The sequence below is a fragment of the Capsicum annuum genome, chromosome 5, assembly GCF_002878395.1.
Source record: "Capsicum annuum cultivar UCD-10X-F1 chromosome 5, UCD10Xv1.1, whole genome shotgun sequence".
NCBI classification, from domain to species: domain Eukaryota; kingdom Viridiplantae; phylum Streptophyta; class Magnoliopsida; order Solanales; family Solanaceae; genus Capsicum; species Capsicum annuum.
Genome location: NC_061115.1, coordinates 179,781,643 through 179,789,504, shown reverse-complemented (window position 1 = coordinate 179,789,504; position 7,862 = coordinate 179,781,643).

Here is a 7,862-nt window from a genome sequence, read left to right as displayed (position 1 = left end):
ATAACTCCTTCCGTACTTCAAGCAGACAATAATTCACTTTAACTAATAACCCATTCTCTACCCTTCACTAAACTAGCACACAAAGACATATCACCTTAACAAAACTAGACAACATGCCTAAGGTTATCTCTATATATTCTATCAATCGTCATTCTCATTTTTCTTGTCACTACTCTTCTATACCCATACTTCCAACTATAAGGCTCTACTATTTTATAAATCATAACACTGAAGTTCACAATATCCCTCAAATGCACACTACGCTTAACAATCTAGGTTTATACTATTTCATCTCATGAGCACTACCTGTATTAAAAGGGCCAATGGGCAATCTGAATACATATCTAATTCTGTCTCAACTGAACAACTCAATATAATGAGCACATAACTTTCAACTTAAGGAACTTAACACACTAGGGAGCTCCCCTCAAGCCCCTTATGTGACTTCTAAAGTTTCTGCTAGTAAATTTGAAAGCGTTGTCTAGGGAGGAACTGGAATTAGCTAATCGTGTTATCTCAAGAATAATACATATATGAGGAATTTTAGGGTAACATACGAATAGACAAATGATTTTGAGAAAAACAACTTTACTGCACGATCTAGAGTAGGAAAGAAAGGAAACTTTTCTTAAATGCCTCGTAGCCTCTCAAAGAAAAGTATAGACATCTCCGTACCATTCCGCAAAACTCTACTAGGCACGGCTTCACAGACACCCTAGGACACTTGAACCTTGTTCTCTGATACTAAGTTTGTAACGCCCCAAAAATCTATCCTGAGACGTCACATGGTGCTTAGGACGACAAGTGATCCCAAGCTAACCCATGAACTAACAAACTGATAAGCAACTGATAAAATATGTATAAAATAACTGATTTTACTGTGCGAAAACATAATAATGATGGAATCTATGAAAATATAATACTGATACAATTTTACATTTTGATAAAGTCTAAAAGAAGGACTGAAATTACAAGACAGACTCTAACTGACATCTGTGAAGCCTCTACTATACTGACTATAGATAGCTGGGGCACGAATCCAAGTATCACTAATCAATACTTATAAGTAAAAAAGTAAAGTACATAAATAATATCTAACTTAAGTCCCCAAAGTAAGAGGACTCAACATCTGCTGGTTGGAATCTGCAAACTGTCTGAATATGGTATGTATGCTACAACTCGTACCTATATTATGAGACAATGTACTACATAGACATATGTGTGGATCAGTACTTTGAGGATGTACTGAGTATATAGGGGTGAATGCATAAGTAAAACATAATATCAATCATCATATTTATAAAAAAAAAAAAAAAAATAATGCATGCTAAATGTAAATGACTCACGTAAGCTAGAGTGTCTAAAATACTAAAATCTGAAGTAATAAGAAGCAAATCATACTTTATAAATCTTGTGAGTTATAACATTTAGTTCTAAAATTTGTATTTCTATTCTATTCTCAAATCATATAGGCTAAGTGAAAAAGGGCTCACATTTTATGTCTGAAAACTAAAAGCTGTAATTCTATAACTGAAATCTTAAGTAAATTAATATCTAAGTAAGTTTGTGAGCCTTTACACTTAGTTTCTAAAATCTGGAAAATACTTTATTATCCTAGGAAGGTTCTTCTAACAGACATAAACCATGTGAGCATTCATGAAGTCCAACGTCTTTGTCCCCCTAAGGAGGAACATCCTCATGGTGGGAAGAGGAGTCATACTCTTGCCAGGGAGTATAACCTATCTGAGTGATCACATATCTGTCATCCACGTAGAAGTGGGAATAATCTAAATCCTACATTATCACGTAGTTCTGGGGTATGAAACCATAGAAACGTATCCATCTCAGCGCTAAATACTACTTCCAAAATAATATCTATATGCCTATTCTGATGAAAATCCACTTTTAAATAGTCTAATAGTTTTTAATAAAAACCAACTGTAATTCTGTAAAGCTAAATCAGTAATCTGAATCTGTAAAGTGGATTTCATATTTATTTTGTGACCAAAAGGTCAAATCTTTATCAATAATCTGAAAAAAAAATCTAGCCATAAAGTGTTCATAGCACAATCAATCTTGAGATAACAATTCTCATTAGGGATTAATGACCCATGCTTCAAACTCATGTAAAAATCATAGCAAAACATCATTCTCAATATGTTTCTTGAAAATACTTCAACAATATCAAAATAATAAAATCAAGAATCTCAATATCATGCTTAAACTCAATTGAAAAAATCTAAAAAATTGCATTATACGCATAATTATATGAAAATACTCATGTAATTCAACATTTAATCACTTGAAATCTCATAATATTCAAATAATATAAATTGGGTATGAACCCTAATTGCAAATCATGTGAATTTAACTTAAAAAAATAGTTTTGGGCACAAGGACGAAAGAACTGTCCTTGTTCATAACCCCACATACCTTAATTGATGATCTTAGATGAGAAAGCTTGAATCTTGGATTCCTATGATGCTTTTGAAGATGAGTTCTTGGAGTTCTTTGAATTGAAAATTCTTAATCTTCAACTATCTAGGAGAATTGATGAGGAAAAATTGAATTTCTTGGAGAGTAAGTTTGAGCTTTAGGGTTCTCTTTCGAAAGAGAATTGATGAATAAGTTGACTTGAATTCCTATTTGTGTTCTTGAATATTGTTTCTTGAAGATGAAAACTTAAATTGAGGTTCTTGGGAATGTTCTTGAGTGATTTTCTTGAACTTGGAATAGAAAGCTTAATTCTTGATTGTTTTCTTGAATAGAAGGTGATGGGAATCTTGAAGAGAATTGATTAGGGTTTGTTCTTGAGAGTAAAGTAGGATAATGGGGGCAAAATAATGCCCCAATGGCGGTTAAACATTGCTATATTACGACCTGGGTTGAGGGGAGAAAAGACCCCATTGACCCTCATTAATTTAAAGCAAAAATTCGTAACCCACATTTCAATTTTGCCCTTTGCCACGACGCGGTACCATCGCGGCAGCTTACTATCTCATACTAAAATGGCTATAACCTTTTGGTCGGGTATCAGTTTTAGGTAAAGCTGGTATTGTTGGAAATTTAATTCAATTATCTACAATTTGGTGGGTCTTGAGCTAGAAGATTCTACATACATAAAAAGTTATATACTTTCAAAGTTGACCCCTGTAGAATTGGACACCAAACTTTGAATGAATCTAATGTTCTTAGCTCCACTTGGCTCTAAGTTACTTCTATGAATATTATTCACCTAATAAGAACTTCACATACTTTGGATTAAAGTTATGACACAATAATTTGAATTATAAATCAAGAGTACGGTAATTGCACCTTCACTATAACGCGGTGAAATCGCGTTAAGTTACTGAAAAAGGACGAGTCTGAATTAACACTCTGGCGTGATGCGGTGCTATCACGTTGCGCCACTGGAAATTGACAATTAGGAATTTGGACCTCTCCGCGATGCATCAATATCGCAAAGGTCCACTAGAATGTGACGATTGCCATTTTGGCATCCACCGCGATGCGGTGAGTGCCCAGGTGGGACACTGCATTACTAAAAATGCTCTAACATCTTCACCAAGTGTCGAATTTGGGCGAATTTGATATCGATGGAAAACTTATTCAATTTTTCACATAGTGAAAGGTCTAAATCTGGAAAATTCCATATGAAATAAAGGTTATTCATTTTTTAAGTCCACTCTTAATATTCTAGGAACAAATTTTAAGCTAGAAAAAACACGGGGTGTTACATCACATAGATTTTCTCCAGTAGACTCCTATAACCTTGAGGGATGTATTTTTAAACTAAAATTATGATTTTACATCTTTTATTTTCAACTCATTTTTCAAATTTCTTTTGAATCTGTCCAAAATATGGGCAATATGGGTATCATTATCTTTTTTTAATGTTTAGATGCTTTATTTGAATGTTGTAGTTGATTCTAAGGCCATTCGAAATAAGAAGGCTCTAGTTTGAAGTATTTTAGACCAGAATTTCATCGTTTTGAGGTAGGTTATGGCTTATCTTCTGTCAAATAGAGTTGGGTAGTTAATAAATAAGTAAAGCATGCTATGGGTTGGGAAAATAACTATGTGATTTATATTTCGAGATAATTTTTACTATTTTGTGCCCCTGTGGGGTCTTGTATTCTGTTGTAGTTGGTTTGTAATATCTGATATTGTGTGTTGCCCATGTGATAGTTTTATTTGACATCATTGGCTTTATCAGTGCATTTTATGCCTTTATTCTAGATATGATGCTCGTACGAGGGCTTATTTTGCTAATATTAGCCTTATTTGAGCATTGGTTGTCTTTATCCTAACAGAAACACCCGAGTTAGGGGTTAATATGATATTAATGATGTCTTATATGTATATTTATTTTGATGGTGCCTAAGTTAAGTTTATGATCATGAATGATGGACATATTAAGTTAATTTCTAGGCTCTCTCTCTCTCTCATACATATATATATATATGTGTGTGTGTATAAATATATACACACGTGTAGGATAGATTAGATATCATTATATTGAGTGATTGTGAGCATTACATCCTCGTTCTTTGCTAATACATTAATGAGATACTGATACCCATGAAAAATATTGATTTTGAAAGAAAATGAGACACTTTTATGAAAACTCTCTCTATGAAAATGAGCCAGAGGTTAGTTTAGATTGAGATGTGAGATATAATATATAGGTTATGATCCCTCCATAAGTTATACCTAGGATTTGCAATCTCATTGGGTGTATACAGAAAGTCATGCAATGGTTTTCACCATTCATCTCATCCATATTGCATTGCATTCACATATGCATTTTTCATGATTTCTTTAGTTTTCTTGACTTCTGTTTACTTTCAGCATATTCTTCATTTATGTTTAGGTTGTTTTCATTTCTGTTTATATATTAGAACAGTTAGTGGAGATGGTATCAGCTATCGTTTGAGACTTCTCTGCTTGCAGGTGATGTGCTCGAAGTATATTTTACTTATCTTATTTTCTACTTTTTTCAATTAGACTATGATACATACTGAGTAAAAATGAACCATACTCACCCTTACTGTACCCTTTTGATGCAAATTCGAGTACGAGTACAAGATACAATAGCTGATTTCATACAGATTGAAGTGGTGTTCGAGGTGCTGGATGATCTATGGATTTCAGAGTTGACTCTTAGTCTTCCCTTATCTCACCATATGTCTTTATTTTGTTATTGGAGATAGATATTTATTTTTAGATTCATTTATGTACTAGATGCTCTTACACTCTGCACTAAATTTTGGGGACTTCTGAGAGTTCTTTCAGACTTCCATTTTAATTATATTTCGTATTGGCTTGATTTTATTCTAGAAGTATCGCCTTGATTTATGTTATTGTTAATTTTTTTTTCTTTTATCAATTTGAGTAATTGACTTACTTATTAAGGCTAAGCCGCAATAAGTGTCATCATAACCTATTTTTGGATCGTGACATTACCCCTTCATCATCTTCATTTTATGATTTTTCCATAAATGCAAAGAGAGTTCAAAACATCATCATAGTCCTCCACAACCATCATTGGTGCAACTTCTGGATGTTCAGATTCATCAGACTCACTGATGAGTCTCCCCAACAGTAAAAGCTTGCTTGAAACATAGTCAGCAACATCTCTCATATTTTATTTTCCAGGGACCCGATCCTTCCGTTTGCCTTTATCACCACCAAATTTGACAGAATCCTCATACTCCATTTATGTATTGGATAATATTTAATGAAATACCCTGATTTGCCGCAGTTGTGACAGAGTTCATTTGCATTTGCAGCTCTGCTTGAGTTTTCTTTCCTTAAAAATCTATTTCTCCTTATCACTTTGTGAAATTTACGAGTAAAATAAGCCATGTTCTCATATTCTTCACTTGAATATTCCTCTGCAGCCTTAAGAGCCAAGATCTTCTCATTTTGTACTTTCTTTCTCCCTTATTCCTGCAGCTTCTCAGTTTGTGAGTTTTTGAGTTTTCAATCAATTCATCTATAGTGAGTGTCTTGAGATCTCAAACTTTTGTAATACAATCAACTTTGCTTTTCCCAGACTTAAGGGGAATGCTTAATTTTTTTCTTACTTGTTTGTTTGGATGGATCACTTCTTCAAGATAGTGCAACTCTTTTGTAATAGAGGTGAACCTTGTATGCATTTTTTAGATAGTTTTACCCTTTTTCACAGTGAAGGTTTCGTACTAAGTAGTAAGCATGGCCACCTAGGACTCTTTGACTTACTTGTTCTCCTGTGAGTAGTTTTCAAGCATTCTCAAATCTTCTTTGTTGATTCATAGGCAGATATTCTATTGTATTCATCCGAACCTATTCCACAAACAAGCAACTTCTTTGCTTTGTAAAATTTTTTAATCTTCTTCTGATCATCTTCATCTTACTCTTTTCGTGTCCTAGGGACTAAATCTGTAACACTTCCTTCCTTAACTTTCTTTGCGGGAATATATGGTCCATCGCAGATAACGTCCCATAATTCGCTATCTTCCGTCATTATGAAATCGTGTATTCGAGTCTTCCACCATCCATAAAATTATTCGTCAAAGCAAGGTGGTCTGATGGTAGACTGGCCTTCTTCCAAGTTTGGTAAAGCAACCATTAGAGCAAGATTCTCTCTAGGTGTTAACCTTACAGATAGTGGAAGCTTTGATACCGATTATTGGCTTGTAAAGATCCACTAAGAGTCAAGAGATCGAGTCCCTTGACCACAATCGAAGTAAATAATAAAGAGAGTTGATGCAGGAAAGTAAAATGCACACAATATTTACGAGGAAACCTCCTTGATCAAGGGAGAAAAAAACATGACCTGTTTCACAGAATTTCTCAACTCTTCACCAACTCCAAGCAACAACGTGATTACAGATTCCAGTAATCACAAGGACTAAATTCTTAATCCTAAACCCCTGTAATAACTCCATTAAAAAACTAATGCAATAACTCTACTTCACCGACACGTCAACTTAATCTAGTCAACATCCCTAGGCAACTCTACCCAAGGTAAACATCAAACAAGTGCTAAAAAGAGATTTGACTAAACACTTGATGACTTGATCAACTAACTCTAATTGATACAACCAAACTATGAACTTAGACAAGAAAACAATCTTCTAACCTTTATAACTCAAGCGTAGATTTTACAGAATAAGAGAGAAATACACAAAAGATTCGATGTTATAACAAAGACGCGACTCACTATCAGGTCCCTTGTTGAGAATGAGCAATGTTCTTTTGAGAGAAAACTGCTTCTTGATTTTTGAGTGAAATCTTAATGTTCAAAAATCAGATTTTTCTTTTGCAACATGTTACTTTTATAAGAGAGAGCAAAATCTAGGATGCATGCCATTGAACGAGGTTGGTCTATCCTGCAGTGCCACCAACCTTCTGCAGAAAGTACAATTTCCAACTGTACCAAGTTGACCTCTCTTGAAGTTGACATCAGAACAGACTAGGTCCCATATTCACTAGTTTGTCATCAGATCGGGTCCCTATCACCATAACTTGTAAACCATCATAACTTCAGAAATACAATAATAGTTGCTGAAATTTTAATCTAAAAAATCTGATAATTCTCATCTCATTTTATTGATCACCGGAATACACTCGAGTGACTTGAGGGGATTTTCTTTTGCTGCGTGTTAACTTGTAAACACCTAATTTTTTACCAAACCTAAGTGTTTTTGCCATTTTAGTGTTCAATTTCGTCTTAGGGTCTAAATTAGATATTTTAAATTTATCTTATTTTTACTAATTTTATTTTAAAAATTTTGAAAAAACTACAAAAATAGAGTCACATTTTAAATAAGTTTTTACTTTCATTTTTTAGTTTTTATTTGTTTATTTATTTATTT